Consider the following 21928-nt stretch of genomic DNA (forward strand, 5'->3'; position numbering starts at 1 on the left):
TTCAATCACATCTGATAGAAAAATTTTGCAAATGTACAGAACTCCCCATCATTGAGCATGGGGTATCTTCCTCTTGTCTGTTGTTTACTTGTCCACTGCAATTTGTGGAAAGACTGAGGGGTGGAGAGGCTGGTTCGTTACGTATGGTCAAAGTTGAGAGAGACAGATTTTTAATCAGTAAGGGTATCAAGGGTTATGGTAATAAGACAGGAAAGTGGAGCTGAAGATTATCATAATCAGATCAGTCATGATCTCATTGAATGGCAGAGCAGACTTGATGGGCCAAATGGTCAACTTCTGATTCCGCATCTTATGGTCTTATGGTTGCTGGATCAATTAGCTTTGTCTATCACATGCTGCTTCTGCTGTTCAGCATGCAAGAACTCCTATGTTGCTTCATTGTTGGTGTGTCTGCTGCTACTTCTGCATTCTTCATTGAACCAGGATTGATCCCTTGTCTTGATGGTAGTGGTAAAGTGGAGGATATGCTGGGCCTGGCCAAGAGGGTACACATTGAATATAATTCTGCTGCTGATGGCCCACAGCACCTCATAGGTGCCCAGTTTTGAATTGCTAGATCTATTCTGAATCTATTCCATTTAGCACAGTGGTAGTGCCACACAGTGTAACATAGGGTATGTTCAGATGGGACTTTGTCACTCCTACCTGTACTGTCATGGACATATGTATCTATAGAATATAGATAGAACAGTACAGCACAGAACAGGCCCTTCGGCCCACGATGTTGTGCCGAGCTTTATCTGAAACCAAGATCAAGCTATCCCACTCCCTATCATCCTGGTGTGCTCCATGTGCCTATCCAATAACCGCTTAAATGTTTCTAAAGTGTCTGACTCCACTATCACTGCAGGCAGTCCATTCCACACCCCAACCACTCTCTGCGTAAAGAACCTACCTCTGATATCCGTCCTGTGTCTCCCACCACGAACCCTATAGTTATGCCCCCTTGTAATAGCTCCATCCACCCGAGGAAATAGTCTTTGAACGTTCACTCTATCTATCCCCTTCATCATTTTATACACCTCTATTAAGTCTCCCCTCAGCCTCCTCCGCTCCAGAGAGAACAGCCCTAGCTCCCTCAACCTTTCCTCATTTGACCTACCCTCCAAACCAGGCAGCATCCTGGTAAATCTCCTCTGCACTCTTTCCAGCGCTTCCACATCCTTCTTATAGTGAGGTGACCAGAACTGCACACAATATTCCAAATGTGGTCTCACCAAGGTCCTGTACAGTTGCAGCATAACCCCACGGCTCTTAAACTCCAACCCCCTGTTAATAAAAGCTAACACACTATAGGCCTTCTTCACAGCTCTATCCACTTGACTGGCAACCTTTAGAGATCTGTGGATATGGACCCCAAGATCTCTCTGTTCCTCCACAGTCTTCAGAACCCTACCTTTGACCCTGTAATCCACATTTAAATTTGTCCTACCAAAATGAATCACCTCACATTTATCAGGGTTAAACTCCATTTGCCATTTTTCAGCCCAGCTTTGCATCCTATCTATGTCTCTTTGCAGCCTACAACAGCCCTCCACCTCATCCACTACTCCACCAATCTTGGTGTCATCAGCAAATTTACTGATCCACCCTTCAGCCCCCTCCTCTAAGTCATTAATAAAAATCACAAAGAGCAGAGGACCAAGCACTGATCCCTGCGGCACACCGCTAGCAACCTGCCTCCAATCCGAAAATTTTCCATCGACCACCACCCTCTGTCTTCGGTCAGACAGCCAGTTACCTATCCAATCGGTCAACTTTCCCTCTATCCCACACCTCCTCACTTTCATCATAAGCCGACCATGGGGGACCTTATCAAACGCCTTACTAAAATCCATGTATATGACATCAACTGCCCTACCTTCATCAACACACTTAGTTACCTCCTCAAAAAATTCTATCAAATTTGTGAGGCACGACTTGCCCTTCACGAATCCGTGCTGACTATCTCGGATTAATCCGCATCTTTCTAAATGGTCGTAAATCCCATCCCTAAGGATCCTTTCCATCAATTTACCAACCACCGAAGTAAGACTAACCGGTCTATAATTACCAGTGAGAACTAGATTGGCGATAACAAGGTCTTGTAGGTTTTTCACTCTTGTTCGTTCCCTCAACTACCTGTCTGGCAGATAGTTCATTCAGGACCCAGCCAACTTGGCCATTGGTGGTGCTGCAGAATCAATCTTAGTGGGAGATTTCAGTGTCCATCACCAAGAATGCATTGTGTGCTCTTGCTATCATCATTGCCTCTTCCGCTTGATGTTCAATATGGATTGCATTCATCAACTGAAGGTGAGTGGTGGGTGATTTTCTTGCCCATTTTTGTTCCATGAGACATCATAGAGTCCAGAGTTGATGTTGAGAATTCTGAGGGCAACTACTTGTTCCTGATTGCCTGGGGCAGGTTTGAAGCTGTGAAGACTGCTTAGGTTTTCCTAAAGAGCAGAGAAGGCTAAGGGGGGACCTTATCGAGGTGCACAAAATTGAGGGATATAGATGGGAAGAAATGTTTCCTCTTAGTAGAATGGTCAATAACCAGGGGGACATAGATTTAAAGTAAGGAGCAGGAGATTTAGAGGATTTGAGGAAAGACTTTCACCCAGAGAGTGATGGGAATCTGGAACTCATTGCCTGAAGGGTGGTACAGACGGGAAACCTCACAAACACATTGAAGAAGCATTTCAATGAGCACTTGAAATGCCATAGCATACAAAGCTATGGACCAAGTGCTGAAAAATGAGATTAGAATAGATAAGTGTTTGATGGCTGGCGCAGACATGATGGGCTGAAGGGCCTCTTTCTGTGCTGTAAAACTGACTGAGGACAAGGCCAGGAATGATGGTGGTGTCTGGGACATTGTCTTTCTGCGGTGGTTTGGTACAGCTGAGCTGGGTCATTTTAAACGGCAGTTGCTGTAGGCCCGGTCCGGCCAGGTCAGCAAATTTCAAACCATTCTGTTTGGTGGGTTAACCAGATGGGTTTTTGAAACCCAATTATCATTACTGAGACTAGTTCTCAATTCCAAATCTATTCCTGCTGCGGTGGTGGGATTTGAATCTGTCCCCGGGGAATTAACCTGGGCCTCTGGATTACTAGTCCATTACATTACCACCATCTCGCCTAATACCGACTGAGATCAGGGAAACTTCTAGCATAAATCATCTATTTAATATTGAGGATTTTAGTTTCCTACATCAACTGTAAGAAGCAAAAATAGCTCAAAAATAAAGGAACTTGTGGTATTATCTCCAGGAGCTTCAGTTTCCTCCCACAGTCCAAAGATGTGCAGGTTAGGTGAATTGGCCATGCTAAATTGCCCCTTAGTGTCCAAAGGTGTATCGGTTCGGGGGATTAGTCATGGTCATATGTGGGGTTATAGGGATAGGGCCTGGGTAAGATACTCTGTCAGAGAGTCGGTACAGACCCGATGGGCCAAATGGCCTCTTTTACAGTGTAGGCGTTCTATGATTTGACGAGATGTTTGGAGATTCAAAATAAATTGACTGCAGTAAACTGGAGGGAGTTATTTAATCTTGGAATTGTACCAGGGGTTTGTGAGTTTAGTCACGTGGAAAGACTAGACAAGCTGGAATTGTTTATCTGGAGAACAGAGAAGATTAAGCGGGGATTTAAGAGGTGCCTAAATGTATGGAAGATTTTGATAAGAGGAGAACCTATTTCTACTGGCAAGTAGGGTCAAACCTTGGAGGGCTCATTATACGGTAAAAGAGGCAGTGGTGAAATTAAAATTTATTTTATGCAGAGTTCAGGTGGCCTAGATGGTCCAGACTAAAAGGCTAGTGGAAGTTGATTCAAAATAACTTGCAAGAAGGGCAGGCAAGCAATTCTCGTTCTTTCAAACAGCCGACACAGACACACTGAGCCAAGTTGCCGCCACCAGTGCTACATCATTCTGATTCTGTAACCAATTAATCTTTTTTGGTGATGTCTGTTCAAGAAGGAATCTTGGCTTAGAGTACTGGAAGAACTGCTCGTATTGTTTGGGGATCTTTTACACACCCACCTAACCAAGCAGATGGGGCCTCACTGTAACATTGCATCTGGAGGATGTTGCCTCCAACACTGCAGCACATCTCAGCGCTGCCATGAAGCCGGTCTAGTGTGTACTGATAAGTGGGGCTCGAAGCCACAGCCTTCCGACTCGAGCACTCAGAGAATCATGCTGGTACTCAATCAAGTTGGCACTTCATGCAGAGAAATGCCAAAGGATACATTTTGGGAGGAAGAATGTGGAGAGTTCCAGCTCTGAATTGGTTTTATGTTGCCAAAAGTCATGTATGTATTTCCTTGAATATCATTCTTAAATATAAGCAGTTTTAACAGTGACTCAGTATTCTCTGTGGTACGAAAGGAAATCTTTAACTCGTACAAGGAGTGCAGTGTGCTCAATGCTAGACTTTGTCACTGGGCTTTTTGTATCCTACTAAAGCTGATTTTCTTTAACTTTTCTGAACTTGATGGAAATCTTAAATTTTCATGGAAACTTTTTAATAAATCTTGGATTTAATTCCTTCCCTCATTTGAAAGTTGATGAAATATTGGTGCTAGTGGACAGTGTTGGAAAATGTAAATCTTCAATGTTGAATTCACAGTAAAACAAAACTTAGAACTTTTGAAGTAGAAACTGCAGTGAGTACTAGTGAAAATGTCAACTTGGAACATTCTAATTGTATATTTTTGTTTGAGTATATAGAACATAGAACATAGAAAGCCACAGCACAAACAGGCCCTTCGGCCCACAGGTTGCGCCGATCACATCCCCACCTCTAGGCCTATCTATAGCCCTCAATCCCATTAAATCCCATGTACTCATCCAGAAGTCTCTTAAAAGAGTTTGCCTCCACCACCACCGACGTCAGCCGATTCCACTCACCCACCACCCTCTGAGTGAAAAACTTACCCCTGACATCCCCCCTGTACCTACCCCCCAGCACCTTAAACCTGTGTCCTCTCGTAGCAACCATTTCAGCCCTTGGAAATAGTCTCTGAGAGTCTACCCTATCCAGACCTCTCAACATCTTGTAAACCTCTATCAGGTCACCTCTCATCCTTCGTCTCTCCAGGGAGAAGAGACCAAGCTCCCTCAACCTATCCTCATAAGGCATGCCCCCCAATCCAGGCAACATCCTTGTAAATCTCCTCTGCACCCTTTCAATGGCTTCAACATCTTTCCTGTAATGAGGTGACCAGAACTGCGCGCAGTACTCCAAGTGGGGTCTAATCAGGGTCCTATAAAGCTGCAGCATTATCTCCCGACTCCTAAACTCAATCCCTCGATTAATGAAGGCCAGTACGCCGTACGCCTTCTTGACCGCATCCTCCACCTGCGAGGCCGATTTAAGAGTCCTATGGACCCGGACCCCAAGGTCCTTCTGATCCTCTACACTGCTAAGAATGGTACCCTTCATATTATATTGCTGCTTCATCCCATTGGATCTTTGAAGATTTGGTATTCTTAGATTGCCAGCGTTAGTGTTTGACTTGTACATGGCATTTTATGCTGTTGCTGTTCTAGTTCTTCTCAATGGCAGAGATTGTATGGCCGGTAGGTGCTGTTGAAGTAAGCTGGTGTTGCTGCAGTGCACCCTGTAAGTACATAGTGCAGCCACTGTGCTGGTGAGGGAGGCCGTGGCATGAATGGTAATCCAGAAACTGAGGGAAATGCTCCAGAGACCTGAGTTTGAATCCCACCATGGCAGATGATGTAACTTGAATTCAATAAAATATCTGGAATTAAGAGTCCTTACTGGTCTGGCCTAGCAACTACTCAGTTCGAGGACAATTAGGAATGGGCAATAAACACTGGCTTGGCCAGTGACACATACATCCCTGGCAGTAGAGTCAGTCTGGCTTAGATGGTATTCAGCTTGTGTTGCTGTGGTTATTCTCATGCAGTTGAGCGGTGACACTTCCATCGTGTTCCTGATTGAGCCTTGTAGATGATAAAGAGCCCCCGGGAAAGGGGGTGGATTGTGGCCGGGGTGAGTCAGGTTGAGTTAGCCATTGAATTGCCTTGCCTTGTTTCTGTACATAGTATTAAGAAGAGTGGCACATTTAAGCCGCTGATCCATGGCGATCCCTTGGATCACCACCCTTTAGGACGGAGGTGAGGAGACATTTCTTCACCCAAAGAGTGGTGAGCCTGTGGAATTCATTATCACAGGAAGCAGTTGATGTCAAAACTTTTAATGTATTCAAAAGGCGGTTGGATATAGCACTTGAGACGAATGGGATCTAAGGTTATGGGGAGAAAGCAGGATTAGACTACTGAGTTGGACGATCAGCCATGATCATGATGATTGGCGGAACAGTCTTGAAGGGCCAAATGGCCCCCTCCTGCTCCTATCTTCCATGTTACTATGTTGGTGGGGACCCAGCTTGGTGGTGCTGTTGAAGATCAGGAGAAAGTGACTGAGCCATTTGTTGCTAGAGATTGTGTTGCTTGGCATGTAGATATGCATGTTGGTTTCCAATTGTTGTCCCAGGTTTGGATGTTCTCCTAGTCCTGCTGTAAGTGAGTATTTAAGGAATTGTAAAGGGCGGAGATTTTGGCAAACATCCCTTCTCCTGGCCTTGTGATACAGGAAAGACCATTGATGAAGCAGCTCAAGATGGTTGAATTATGGATATTGCCATGTGGAATTCCTGGAACGCTTCGAAGGCCATGGTGATTGACTTGTAGTGCCTGGAATCATCATCCTGTGTCATTTACCAGTTTTTGCATTTACTTCCTTTTTGTTAGGCTGCTTCCTGTCAAAGGGTCTGTATTTATCTCTGAAGTTCAGTTTTTACATCTGGATTTTAAGCTGTGACTGAATCGGGAGCTGAGAGATTCTGGTGTAACTCAGAATCTGCTGACTTACTGTTCAGGTGTTTCTCAGTGGCCCCATCGGTTTACCCCCTCCAGTTCAGAATTTTGCAAAAATTGTGTACTTTATTACCAGATCCGGAGTAAGATGGAAGATTGCTGTGGGCTATCATTGTTGCAAATTACTTTTGCTGAACTCATAAACTGCTCAAAAGAGAAAATGCTGGAAAATCTCAGCAGGTCTGGCAACATCGGTAAGGGGAGAAAAGAGCTGACGTTTCGAGTCCAGATGACCCTTTGTCAAATGCTGCTCGCTCTGCTGGTTTGCTAGGCAGTTAATGTATGCTTTGCTGTGAATTTAATATAATTAGTCCGATTCACGGTGTAACATTTGAAGTGGAATTATAGAAATGTTGAAATGTGCCTGGTAAAATTTCACAGATTATTAACTTGAGTTAATTATTATATTTGCCATTTTAAGACCACACACAGCATGTTCTTTTATAAAGCTGTAGAACTCTGTTATGGTTGGAATAAAAGGATGTTTTTCTTTGTTGCTTGCTCTCTCTGTCTCTCACTTTGGGAGTGCAAGATTAGTTTTCAACACAAGTTGGTTTGACATAGACATAGAACAGTACTGCACAGAACAGGCCCTTTGGCCCACGATGTTGTGCCGAGCTTTATCTGAAATAAATGGGATGATGTATGTGTTTCATGACTGTACAATCTGCTGTGTACATGTTCCTGTCACTGGTCCCGAACTGAATTCGAAAAATGAATAATTAGCGAAATGGAAGTAGCAAATAGCAATTAACAATGCAGCAATTTAGAAATAGTGTAAAGTCAGACACTTTTTATTAATTTTCAACCAATATAGGTTCCGCAATGCTTTCCAACAGCAAGCTCCTTTTGAATAAAAGTGGGGTGAGAGGCCACTTTTGACGGTGTTTTTCATTTTGGGGGCAGTGACATTCTTTAATGTGTAGAATGGTCAGTTTCTTTCAAAATCCCTACAATTTTAGTTAACATATTGAGACCTAGAAGGATATATAGAAGCTGATTAAATGTAGACTTGTGGGTGGCACGGTGGCACAGTGGTTAGCACTGCTGCCTCACAGCGCCAGGGACCCGGGTTCAATTCCAGCCTCAAGTGACTGTGTGGAGTTTGCACGTTCTCCCCGTGTCTGCGTGGGTTTCCTCCGAGTGCTCCGGTTTCCTCCCACAGTCTGAAAGATGTGCTGGTTAGATGCATTGGCCATGCTAAATTCTCCCTCCGTGTACCTGAACAGGCGCTGGAGTGTGGGGACTAGGGGATTTTCACAGTAACTTCATTGCAGTGTTAATGTAAACCTTACTTGTGACTAATAAATAAACTTTAAACTTTGATATGTGGCCAAATGCTCCAAAGTCGAGCAGGTTCCATTATTTAAGCACCAGCAGCAAACTGGTTCATCCTACTCTGCGGCAGCATTAAGTCCAGTGCTCTTTTGTTCTTGTTTATTCTGAATAATATTAAAGGAGCTGCATGTATTTGTGTAGCACTTTCATGTAATACATCAAGCCACTTCACAGGAAGACTATAAAACAAAATACAGCCTCAAACCACAGTTCCAAAACGCTTGGTCAGAGACTTGGGTAGAGGCGTTTAGGGAAAGAATTCCAGAGCTTCAGACCTAGGCAATTGAAAACATGGCTACTTGGATTTTTTAAAAAACTTTTTGTTCATGGGATGTGAGCGTCACTGGCAATCTCAGCATTTGTTGCTGATTCCTAATAATTCTCAAAGGTACCTTCTTGAACCACTGCTGTCCATCTGGTCTAAGTACACCCACGGTGCTGCTGAGTGGTTCTGTGTTTTTGGTCCAACAACAATAACTGAACAGTAATGATGATTCTAAGTCAGGGTGGTGTGTGACTTGGGGAATTTGTAGTTGATGGTGTTCCCATGCATCTGCTGCCCTTATTCTTCTTAGTGGTAGAGGTCATGGGGTTTGGGAAATGCTGTTGAAGGAAGCTTGGCAAGATACTGTGGTGCATCTGCGTTGGGAATGACCAGGAGGTCAGAATTAGATGACGGCAGATATCCGTGTTATGTTGCATGGGGAGATTACATGGGATGAACGGGGAGCGGTGAGGCTGAGGAGGGATTTGAATACAAGGATGAGAATTTCAAAATGAAGACATTCCTTGACTGGTAGCCAGTGTAAGTCCATAAACATGTTGCTTTTTGTCTTAAACACTGTTGCATTGATTGAGGAGAGGTCTCTGCAAAGGAAAGGTGGGGGCATGCCAGGGACATGAATCTTCGAAGAGGTGTTCAGCATTAGAAGAGAAGAGAGGAAGGAGAGAGAAAACAGAACTGCAGACCTGATAAGAACATGAGAACCAGGAGCAGGAGTGGGCCATCTCGAGCCTGATCCGCCATTCAATAAGATCATGGCTGATCTTCTCTGGGGAGAAAACAGGATGAGGCTACTGAGTTAGACGATCGGCCATGATTGTAATGCATGCACGGGAGACTGCTGAGTAAAATAAGGGCCCATGGTATTCGAGGCAAGGTACTAACATGGATTGACGATTGGCTGTCAGACAGAAGGCAGAGAGTTGGGATAAAAGGTTCTTTCTCAGAATGGCAACCGGTGACAAGTGGTGTCCCGCAGGGTTCAGTGTTGGGGCCACAGCTGTTCTCTTTATATATTAACGATCTAGATGACGGGACTGGGAGCATTCTGGCCAAGTTTGCCGATGATACAAAGATAGGTGGAGGGGCAGGTAGTATTGAGGAGGTGGGGAGGCTGCAGAAAGATTTAGACAGTTTAGGAGAGTGGTCCAAGAAGTGGCTGATGAAATTCAACGTGGGCAAGTGCGAGGTCGTACACTTTGGAAAAAAGAATAGAGGCATGGACTATTTTCTAAACGGTGACAAAATTCATAATGCTAAAGTGCAAAGGGACTTGGGAGTCCTAGTCCAGGATTCTCTAAAGGTAAACTTGCAGGTTGAGTCCGTAATTAAGAAAGCAAATGTAATGTTGTCATTTATCTCAAGAGGCTTGGAATACAAAAGCAGGGATGTACTTCTGAGGCTTTATAAAGCACTGGTTAGGCCCCATTTGGAGTACTGTGAGCAATTTTGGGCCCCACACCTCAGGAAGGACATACTGGCACTGGAGCGGGTCCAGCGGAGATTCACACGGATGATCCCAGGAATGGTAGGCCTGGCATACGATGAACGTCTGAGGATCGTGGGATTATATTCATTGGAGTTTAGGAGGTTGAGGGGGGATCTGATAGAAACTTACAAGATAATGAACGGCTTAGATAGGATGGACGTAGGGAAGTTGTTTCCATTAACAGGGGAGACTAGGACGCGGGGGCACAGCCTTAGAATAAAAGGGAGTCACTTTAGAACAGAGATGAGGAGAAATTTCTTCAGCCAGAGTGTGGTGGGTCTGTGGAATTCATTGCCACAGAGGGCTGTGGAGGCCGAGACGTTGAGCGTCTTCAAGACAGAAATTGATAAATTCTTGATTTCTCGAGGAATTAAGGGCTATGGGGAGAGAGCGGGTAAATGGAGTTGAAATCAACCATGATTGAATGGTGGAGTGGACTCGATGGGCCGAATGGCCTTACTTCCGCTCCTATGTCTTATGGTCTTATGGAGCAGGCTTGAAGGGCCAAATGGCCTCCTCCTGCTCCTATCTTCTATGTTTTTTGTGGACTCAGCTCCACTTACCCCGCCCGCTCACCATAACCCTTGATTCCTTTACTGTTCAAAAATTTATCTATCCTTGCCTTAAAAAGGCCTGATAGTCTGACATCAATAGTAGAGTAAATGCTACAATCTTATTATAAGTCGTATGGTAGCGGGACACTTAAAGTAGCATTAGAATCAGGCAGATTTATGAAAGAGAATTTGTGCTTTACAAACATTTGAGTTTTTTGACAATGCTACTAACAGAATAGATAAGAGAGAGCAGTGGATGTGGGTTTTCAGAAGGAAACACAAGTTATTAATCAAAATTAGACCTCATGGGATTGAGGGAAGTATACGGATATGGATTGAGAATTGGTTAATGGACAGAAAGGATAAACTGACCATTCTTAGACTGGCAGACTGTGACTGGTGAGGTACCGCAAGTACTTGGGCTGCAACTATTCACACAAAGGTATATTAATAATTTGGATGCGTGAACCAAATGTAATATTTCCAAGTTTGTTGATTCTCGGCCTTTTGGCTAAGATCAAGTGTAGTATGGTCGGCAGCCCATGGTCGGCCGCACTTGGTTGAGGTCATTAGGTTACACTGAAGCTTCATATGTTTCATATGAAGCAATTTTTTAAAGCGGCATCTCGGCCTTTTGGCTAAGATGCAAGTCTTGGAGGAGGAACCTCCCCCTTCTCCAATCAGCTTGGCTCATGTAGATCAGGCCCAGGACAGGCTGGTTTGGTCACTCGCCCTGTCTTGTCAGCCTGGATCTGAAATGTCTCAACTTGTTGAAACTCTGAATTGGATTTGATTTGATTGAATTGGAAAAGTATATTTTTAAAAATTTCCAAGTTTGTTGATGACAAAACCAGGTGGGAATGTGAGACATGAGGAGGATGCAAAGGGTATTTAAATAGGCTAAGTGAGTGGACAAGAACATGGCAGATGGAATATAATGTGGAAACACGTGGAATTATCCACTTTGGTAGGAAAAACAGATATACAGAGTATTTTTTAACTTGAGAGATTGAGAAGTGTTGGTGTCCAAAGAGTGTCACTGAAAGGTAACATGCAATTGCAGCAAACAATTAGGAATGCAAGGGAATTTGAATACAGGAATAAAGAAGTTTTACTGCAATTGTATAGAGCCTTGGTAAGACCACACCTGGAGTATTCTGTACAGTTTTGGCCTCCTTGGCTAAGGAAGGATACTTGCCATAGAGGGTGTGCACTGAAGGTTCACCAGACTGGAGGAGCAGGATTATCCTATGGGGAGAGATTGAGGAGACAATAGTTTAGAAGGAGAGTTTATCTCATTGAAGCATACAAAATTCTTACAGGGCTCGTCAGGATAGATGCAGGAAGGATGTTTCCCCTGGAGGGGTGGGGGGCGGAGTTGGAATGTGGTCTGGAACCAGGAGATACAGACTCATGATAAGAGGTAGGGCCTTTACAATTAAGATGAGGAATTTCTTTGCTGAGGAAGGCAAATCTTTGGAATTCTCTACCCCAGAGGGCAGTGGAAGCTATGTCATTGAGCATGTTCAAGAAGACAGAGATTGATTAGATTGCTGAATATCAAAAATTCATAGAATTCATAGAAAGAGTACAGTACAGAAGGAGGCCATTTGGCCCATTGAGTCTGCGCCGACCACAAGCCCACCCAGGCCCTATTCCCGCAACCCTCATTTACCCTGCTAATCCCCCTGACACTAGGGTCAATTTAGCATGGCCAAACAACCTAACCCGCACATCTTTGGACTGTAGGAGGAAACCGGAGCACCCGAAAGAAACCCACGTAGACATGGGGAGAACGTGCAAACTCCACACAGATAGTGACCCGATGCTGGAAGCAAACCCGGGTCCCTGGCGCAATGAGGCAGCAGTGCTAGCCACTGTGCCACCGTGTTGCCCAAAGGATCCAACAGTGTTTCAGTTGGGAATAGTGCGGGACAATAGTTCAGTCTCCTTGTAGACGGTGTAGTATTTCAATCTTCAGGGCATAAGCTATTTGTGTAGAAGTTTGAAAAGATTTTGCCACAGCTGTGCACTCATCAGGGTGTTCTATAGACATTTAGCTTTTTACCAGTGTTAACAGAATCTTGAGGATTATATTTGTTTTTGCATGAAATTTGCGAGTGTGTGTCCACCCACCACATGCTGGGTATTAAACCATTAAGAGCACTATGAAGAAAGGTTGAACAAACTTGGATTGTTTTCATTGGGGCGTCGGAGGATCGCGGGGTGGGGGGGGGGGGGAGACCTGCTAGAGGTTTACAAGATTGTGACAGGCTTGGATAGAGTGGGTAGTCAAGTGTCTTTTTCCCAGGGTCGATGACAGGCTTAGATAGAGTGGGTAGTCAAGTGTCTTTTTCCCAGGGTCGAAGGGTCAGTTACTCAGGTCATAGGTTGAGAGTGAGAGGGGGAAAATTTAAAAGGGATGTAAGGGGCAAGTTTTTCCACACAGAGGGTGGGGAATGCCTAGAACGTGCTGCTGGAGGAGGTGGTGGAAGCAGATTCTATAACAATGTTCAAGAGGCATCTGAATAGATGCATGAATAGGCAGGGAATAGAGGGATATGTACCACGTAGAGGCAAGAAAATATTATATTAGAGAGGTATCTGTGTCGGCACAGACTTGGTGGGCCTAAGGGCCTGTTCCTGTGCTGCACTGTTCTTTGCTTGAGACTGCTGTTGTTCATCGAAAGTAAAGTTTATTTATTAGTCACAAGTAGGGCTTACATTAACACTGCAATGAAGTTTCTGTGAAATTCTCCTAGTCGCCACAGTCCGGCGCCTGTTCGGGTCAATTCCCCCTAACCAGCACATCTTTCAGAATGTGGGAGGAAACCAGAGCACCCGGAGGAAACCCACGGAGACACGGGGAGAACGTGCAAATTCCACACAGACAGTGACCTGAGTCGGGTCCCTGGCGCTGTGAAGCAGCAGTGCTAACCACTGTGCTACCGTGCCGCCCCATTGAGGTGAGATGAACAGGATATGAAGCCTTGATTCTTCTAAGCTCAACCTAATTATAGTTTGCCGGAAATTAATATTTGCTTTCAACACTTGGTAGGCCAGAATGTCCAGAAACACTGCGGATTCTGCTTCCCATTTTCTTACTGAGTTTTTCACCCTCTGTGTGAAAGACTTGCCCCTCTCATCCCTTTTAAACTTACTGAAACTGATTTTGGTTGCAAATGCTGATCTGTTACCCTTGCGATTTGGAATGGGGTGATCACTTATTTAGTACTGCTGGAAAGAATGCACATGTTTCCGATTTTGATTTGATTTTTAGTTGTGGCTGGCAGAGCTGTATTGCACATCTCCACCCCACAGAGCTTTAGAGAGACCATTGATCATACAGTAGGTATTTACTGGGTAGCAATGATCATATGATTGAATTTTACATTCCTTTTTGAGGGAGGGAAGAGTGGGTCCAAGACTAGGATTTTAAATAAGGGCAATTATGTGGGAATGATAGCAGAGCTAGCTAAAGTGGACCGGTAAATTAGGGTTGAGGGTAGATGTAGTGGCAGACATTTAAAGGGATATTTTAGAATACATAGGATAGATACATTCCAACGAGAAGGAAGAATTCCAAGGGGAGGAACCACCATCTGTGGTTAACTTAAAAAAAATTAAAGATAGAACCAAACTTAAAGAAAAAGCATATAATTACACAAAGATGAGTGGCAAGACAGAAGATTGGACAGAATATAAAGAACGGCAAAAAACCAGGGAAATGAGGGAAAAATTAGCTTATGAGAGAAAGTGAGAAAGACGGATAGTAAGAGTTTCTCTGTATATTTAAATAAGAAGAGTTAATAAAGTGAGCATTGATTGTAGAGAAAGCATTGATTGTAGAGAAAGGAATTTGGGGAATTAATAATGGGAAATAAGGAAAAGGTAGATAAATTGAACAGGTATTTTGTATCGATCTTCACTATAGAGGATCCAAGTAACATCCCAGAAATAGTTGTAAATCAGGAATTGGAAGAGGGAAGGGAGCTTGATAAAATTCCAATCACAAGGGAAGTGGTACTTAGCAACCTATTGGAGCTGTGGGCTGATAAAGCCCTCGGTCCTGGTGGACTTCATCCTAGGGTCTTAAGTGGCTAGTAGGATAGTTGAAGTAGCAAAAACAGAAAATGCTGGAAAATCTCAGCAGATCTGACAGCATCTGTGGAGAGAGAACAGAGCTAATGCTTTGCTCGAAATAAAATAAAAGCCCTTGGGATCCAGGGGAATGTAGCAAGTTGAATACAAAACTGACTCAGTGGCAGGAAATAAAAGGGCGTTTCTGTAACTGGAAGGCTGTTTCCAGTGAGGTTCTGCGGGTCTCCGTACCAGGTCCATTAATGAATGGGGCTTTAGGAATACTCGAGGTGTTTGCAAAGACCGCAAAAATTGGCTGCATACTTGAGAGGGAGGATAGCTGCAGACTGCAGGAAGATATCAGTGGACTTGTCAAGTGGGCAGAAAAGTGGCAAATGGAATTTAATTCAAAGAAGTGTAGTGATGCATTTTGACATGCCAAACAAAGCAAGGAATACACAATAAATGGGAGAATACTGAGAGATATAGAGGAAGTGAGGAACCTCGGCGTCAATGTCCACGGATCCCTGAAGCTAGCAGGGCAGGTCGATAAGATGATTAGGAGGGCGCGTGGAATCTCTTCATTAATTAGCTGAGGTGTAGAATACAAGAGCAGGGAGGTTATGCTATTGTCTAGAAGATGCTAGAAGATATTGTCAGGACTGGAAATTGCAGCTATTTGGAAAGATTGGATAGACTGGGGTTGTTCTCCTTGGTTCGGAGGAGGCTGAGAGGAGGTTTGATTGAGATGTACAAAATTGGGGGGCCTGAATAGAGTGGATAGCAAGGGCCTATTTAACAGAGAGGTCAGTAACTAGGGGCATATTTGTAAAGTGTTTGGTAAAAAGATACAGAGGGGAGGAAAAATATTTTCACCCAGAACATTGTGGGAGTCTGGAATTCTATGCCTGAAAGGGTAGCAAAGACGGAAACCCTCAACTACTGGAAGTGCACCTCAAGTGCTGTAACCTGCAGGACTACAGATCAAATGCTAGAAAGTGAGGTTAGGCTGGCTGGCTTGATTTTCGGCCAGCGCAGACACGATGGACCTCGTGACTTCCTTCTGTGCTGTAATTTTCTATGATTTTGTGAAGCTCGGTGTAGGGAAGCTGATTTGTGCAGACCCAATTATGTTGATGCGTAGAGATATGACTTGCATTTAGAAAAAGCAAGTTCAACCTCCAGCTAACCTCTGCATGATTTATTATTGTCACATGTATTAGTATACAGTGAAAAATAGTGTTTCTTATGAGCTATACAGACAAAGCATACTGTTTATAGAGAAGAAAATGAGAGTGTGCAGAATGTTGTGTTACAGTCATAGCTAGGGTGTAGAGAAAGTTCAGCTTAGTACGAGGTAGGTCCATTCAAAAGTCTGATGGCAGCAGGGAAGAAGCTGTACTTGAGTCGGTTGGTATGTGACCTCAGACCGTTGTAGCTTTTTCCCAATTGAAGAAGGTGGAAGAGCGTATGTCTGGGGTGTGTCTTGATTACGCTGGCTGCTTTTCTGAGTCAGCGGGAAGTATAGACAGAGTCAGTGGATGGGAAGCTGGTTTGCGTGATGGACTGGGCTTCGTTCACAACCTTTTGTAGTTCCTTGCGGTCTTGGGCAGAGCAGGAACCATACCAAGCTGTGATACAACCAGAAAGAATGCTTTCTATGGTGCATCTGTAAAAGTTGGTGAGAGTCATAATTAAATTCCTCCCTCCACATTAGTTCCTTAACCTTGCCCATGGCCACATCTTTGACCTCACCGACTGTCCTGTCGCCTCCTATCTGAAATTTCAATTCTGCCAAAATGGCCTACTATTCCAAAATCTTTCTGAAAGACCAGGGTAGCCTGAGCTCCTCTCCTTATCTGTAGTTCTTGTCAAATCCCCTCTGTACTGGCATCATTGAAATGCCCCAAGCACTAGTTTGTATTCTGTAACATGTAACATTCGCATCAGTTTAAAATCCACGTTTTGTTTTAATAAAGGACACCATGAATGAAGCTTTCCCATTCTAGGATTACTGTCATGATCTGTATAAATCCGAATTACATTATAGGATAGATATTAGTCAAGTGCATGGTTTCTAAGGAAAGATAGGATGTAAAATATTTATTTGTAAATAATGATCAAGTTGAAAAGATCTGTCATGCACCACACAATAGCTGTTAAATGCCTAAGGTCTTTTGAGTAGTTGTTTGTTTCTAGAATTACAAATTTGTAATTTGATAGTGTGATGAACCAGCAAAGCTATGTCAGCTTTGTCTAGACAGTGTCTACTGGAATGAGCCTTAGGGGTTGTGGTAACCTTAAAAAAAATCCAATACAGCAAAACCATCATTCTTTGAAATTAATTCCACGTTCACTGCAATTTAAAATGCATTTGATTTGCATAGTTTATCAACCTGTACAAATGGCGTACTTGCAAGATTTTAGATAACTTCTATTGTTGAGATTGTAAGTAAACTGCCCCGATTAAATGTGCAGGCTGGGATTGGATGTTCAATGACATTGCTTTCCATTAGTGATTGTTGCTGTTCTCATTGTGATCTGTGCCACTCATAAAAGCCAAATGAAAGTCACGTGTAGCTAACAAAAGCACTTCCAGTCTTGTGGAGTGACCCTAATGATTATAAATTACTTGAAACTGAAGTTGTTTTGACAAAAAAACAATATACATATTAGCAGTGTGTTTAAATCACTAGGAAACCTTATGAAAATATTCTGGGACCTGGCATTTTTATTACAATGCATTTTTTGAAAAAGCAAACAAAGCACTGGGGTTCATTTCTAGAGATAGTAGTAACAGAGAGGTCGGGTATAACTCTATGCAAGCGTAACATCTCAGGTAGATCCTTCCTATAATGTGGCAACCAGCACTATACGCAGTACTCAAGCTGTGGCCTCACCAAAGCTTTGTACAACTCTACCATGACTTCCCTGTTTTTGTAATCTGTGCCTCAATTGATAAGGCAAGTGTTCCCCCCCCCCCCCAATGCTTCTTTCACCACCCTCCTAACATGCCCATCTACCTTCAGGGATCTATGGACAAACATGCCAAGATCCCTTTGTTCTCAGAACTTCCTAGATTGCCATTCATTGAATATTTACTTCCTTGTCAAATTACTCCTTCCAAAGTGTATCACCTCACTTTCAGGGTTAAACTCAATTTTCCAGTTATCTGCCTACTTGACCATCCCACTTCTGTCTTCCTGTAGCCCAAGACACTCAACCTCATTGTTAATCATACAGCCAATCTTTGTGTCATTTGCAAACTTACTATTCCTACCCCCACATAGTCATCTATATTGTTTTATATAAATGATGAGTAATAGGGGACCCAGCACAGATCCCTGCATTATATCCATTGGACACTGGCTTCCAGTCACTAAGTAAGAAGTTTAACAACACCAGGTTAAAGTCCAACAGGTTTATTTGGTAGCAAAAGCCACACAAGCTTTCGGAGCTCTTAGCCCCTTCTTCAGGTGAGTGGGAATTCTGTTCACAAACAGAGCTTATAAAGACACAGACTCAATTTACATGAATAATGGTTGGAATGCGAATACTTACAACTAATCAAGTCTTTAAGAAACGAAACAATGTGAGTGGAGAGAGCATCAAGACAGGCTAAAAAGATGTGTATTGTCTCCAGACAAGACAGCCAGTGAAACTCTGCAGGTCCACGCAACTGTGGGAGTTACAAATAGTGTGACATGAACCCAATATCCCGGTTGAGGCCGTCCTTGTGTGTGCGGAACTTGGCTATCAGTTTCTGCTCAGCGACTCTGCGCTGTCGTGTGTCGCGAAGGCTGCCTTGGAGAACGCTTACCCGAATATCAGAGGCCGAATGCCCGTGACCGCTGAAGTGCTCCCCAACAGGAAGAGAACAGTCTTGCCTGGTGATTGTCGAGCGGTGTTCATTCATCCGTTGTCGCAGCGTCTGCATGTCATTCCAGTCACTAAAGCAGCCTTCTGTCATCACCCTCTGTTTCCTAGAACTAAGTCAATTTTGAATCTACCTTATCAAATTACCCTGTACCCCATGTGCATTTGCCTTCTTTATAAGTCTCCCTTGTCAAAGGCTTTGCTGAAATCCATATAGATTACATCAACTATACTACCATAATCTACACACCTGGTCACCTCCTCAAAAAATTCAATCAAATTTGTTAGGCATGTCCTCCCTCTGACAAAGCCATGCTGACTATTCCTGATCAATTCTTGCCTCTCCAAGTGGAGATAGATTCTCTCCTTCTGAATTTTGTCCAATAGTTTCCCTACCACTGATGTGAGACTGACTGGTCTGTAGTTCCCTGGCCTATCTCTGCAACCCTTCTTAAATAGCGGAACCACACTAGCTGTTCTCCAGTCCTTTGGCATCCCCTCTGTGGCCAGAGAGGAATTAAAAATTTGGGTCAGAACCCCTGCAATCTGTACCCTTGTCCTTCCCCATGTCAATTTGCTCAAGAACCTCGCAGTCTCTCTCCCTGAGTTCCATACCTTCATCCTCCTTCTCTTGGGTGAAGACGGATGTGAAGTATTCGTTCAACACTCTACCAATGTGCTTTGGCTCCACGCACAGATTGCCCCTAAAGAACCAGGTACTTTTTTCCTGGTTATCCTCTTCCCATTGATATACTTAAAGAGTATCTTGGGATTGATTTTCCCTACTTTTACCAGCCAGAGCTTTCTCTTTGTTCTCCTAATTGCTTTCTTAAGCTCCACCTGCACTTTCTGTACTCCATTAAGTTTAAAGGTTATTTATTAGTGATACAAGTAGGCTTATATTAACACTGCAATGAAGTTACTGTGAAAATCCCCTAGTCATCACACTCCTGCACCTATTTGGATACACTGAGGGAGAATTTAGCACGGCCATAGCACCTAGCCAGCACATCTTTCGGTCTGTGGGAGGAAACCGAAGAACCCCATGTAGATATGGGAAGAATGTGCAGACTCCCCACAGACAGTGACCCGAACCGGGAATCGAACCTGGGTCCCTGGCTGTCTTGTCTGGAGACAATACACATCTTTTTAGCCTGTCTTGATGCTCTCTCCACTCCCATTGTTTTGTTTCTTAAAGACTGGATTAGTTGTAAGTATTCGCATTCCAACCATTATTCATGTAAATTGAGTCTGTGTCTTTATAAGTTCTGTTTGTGAACAGAATTCCCACTCACCTGAAGAAGGGGCTCAGAGCCTCGAAAGCTTGTGTGGCTTTTGCTACCAAATAAACCTGTTGGACTTTAACCTGGTGTTGTTAAACTTCTTGCTGTGAAGCAGCAGTGCTAACCACTGTGCCATCGTGCTGCACTGCCTCTGCTGATTTGCTCCCCTTGTACCTGCTAAAAGCCTCTTTTCCTTCTCATTGTGTCTTGAATATCTCTGGTCATCCATGGTTCTCTGGGCTTGTTACTCCTTTTTATCCCCCTAGAGGGAACATACTGGCTCGTAACCTCCCCATTTCCTTTTTGAATGCCCCCCCCCACCCACTGCTATTCCCCATAAGTTAGGCTGGAGTTGTTTCCCTTAGAGCAGAGAAGATTAAGGAGAGAGACATATAATTCCTACAGTGCAGAAGGAAGCCATTCAGTCCGTCGAATCTGCACTCTCCACCAGAGCATCCCAACCAGGCCCTATCCCCATAACCCTCCTAATTGCCCCGCTAATCCCCCTAATTTATGCCAAGGGACAATTTAGCAAGACCAATCAACCTAACTTGCACAGATTTGGACTGTGGGTTGAAACCGGAGCACCCGGAGGAAACTCTCGCAGATGCGGAGAGAAAGTGTAAATTCCACACAGACAGTGACCCAAGGCCGGAATTGAACCCGGGTCCCTGTCGCTGGGAGGCAGCAGTGCTAATCACTGTCTCCCACCCTACCATTGGGTAGACAGGAAGAAACTTTTCCCCTCAGTTGAGTGATCAATAACCAAGGGGCAGAGATTTACAGTAATGGGCTGAAGACTGAGGAGGGGATTTGTGGAAAATCTTTTTCACCCAGAGAGTGGTGAAATCTGGAACACTCTGCCTTTTAGAGACAGGAACCGTCAGCATTTAAGAAGCATTTAGATGAGCACTTGAAATGCCAAAGTATACAAGATTATGGACCATGTACTTGAAAATAGGACTAGAATAGGTGGGTGCTTGATGGTGGCGCAGACACGATGGGGCCGAAGGACTTCTTTCTGTGCTGTAAAACACCTGACTATTTTCCAGATGTCTGGTCTGTGGCGTTTCATTTTGGACTAAAGATTGAGGGCCTCAACCCAGTTGATCTTTTTTTAAAAAGGAACTGCAGTTGGAAACATGATCGTGATGTGCAGCATTAGACTACACCCACTCTACAAATTTCAGTATCTAAGAGAAGTGAAAAGCAGTAGATACACAGTTTGAAGATTTGATCAGTGCCTCTAGACCCCACAGAAAATCCAAACAATGGCGTCAGAATAATGTTGACCAAGAGGCTGAAATTCTGCAGAGATAGCCATAGCTTCCTGGGGAAATATTGCTGGGAGCTAGAACAAGGGTAATGTTACCTGTTTATAGAAGTATTTCTGAAGTTCTGAATTGCAATTAGGCCAGGGGAAAGTGAACAGAGCACTGGGGTCTTGCATTAAATCTAGATTGTTAAATAATGCTCTTGTACAAATCACCCAAGCTGCATGAAACTTAATTGTACTGGGACTTGAAAAGACCCTTATTTAAGTCATTGTACTTGTATCCGCAAGTTGCATGCTGCTGCCTTTCCTTTCTTGTGGGTCATAGATCTGGTTTGCAAGCTATGTGTGCTAACCCTAACATGATGGGATGTATTAAAAGTAAATTATGTATACATGGAGTATGTTGCTGTCTTAAGTAAACTTTACTCTTTGACTGAGTTAATCTCTGCTGCAATCGGTGCTAGTATTTGGGAGGCTGCCAGGCGCGTGGAAGACAGCTGAAGATTAATTCCGTTGTCTTGCACAGGAAAGCATCTAACAAGACTTCAGAGTTTGAAGCAAATGCCAGGAAATATTTGTGAAGTTCTTTAAATAGCGGTTTCACAAATATTTGCTTTAATGGTCATTTCATGGGGCGGGGGAGGTAAGTTTGCAGAGAAGTCAACATTGGAAATAACTGATCCAGACACTAGCAATTGCTCCAAAAAACGGCAAGGAAATGTGTAATTTTCCTGCAGCTAGGAATACATTCTGTAAATCAAACAGAATACTCCCTGAAATCAGCTGAAAACCACCCTCGGTTGGCTTCGATCAATCCTCCTGAAGCAACAGTTACA

At 43.7% G+C, this 21928-nt stretch overlaps 1 protein-coding gene across 17 annotated transcripts in view; it reads left to right on the top strand.

Moving 5' to 3' along the window:
* Nucleotides 1-21928, top strand: part of ppfibp1b (PPFIA binding protein 1b) — a 164435-nt gene that overhangs the window by 47326 nt on the left and 95181 nt on the right. Inside the window, exon 1 of one of the 17 annotated variants that reach the window (XM_078219574.1) lies at nucleotides 7085-7107. The exons of the other annotated variants lie outside the window; for them this stretch is intronic. The gene's annotated coding sequence lies outside the window, so the exon portion shown is untranslated. Of the gene's footprint in view, nucleotides 1-7084; nucleotides 7108-21928 lie in introns of those variants that run through there. 17 annotated transcript variants of the gene reach the window in all.

The sequence above is a fragment of the Mustelus asterias genome, chromosome 9 (assembly GCF_964213995.1).
Source record: "Mustelus asterias chromosome 9, sMusAst1.hap1.1, whole genome shotgun sequence".
NCBI lineage: Eukaryota > Metazoa > Chordata > Chondrichthyes > Carcharhiniformes > Triakidae > Mustelus > Mustelus asterias.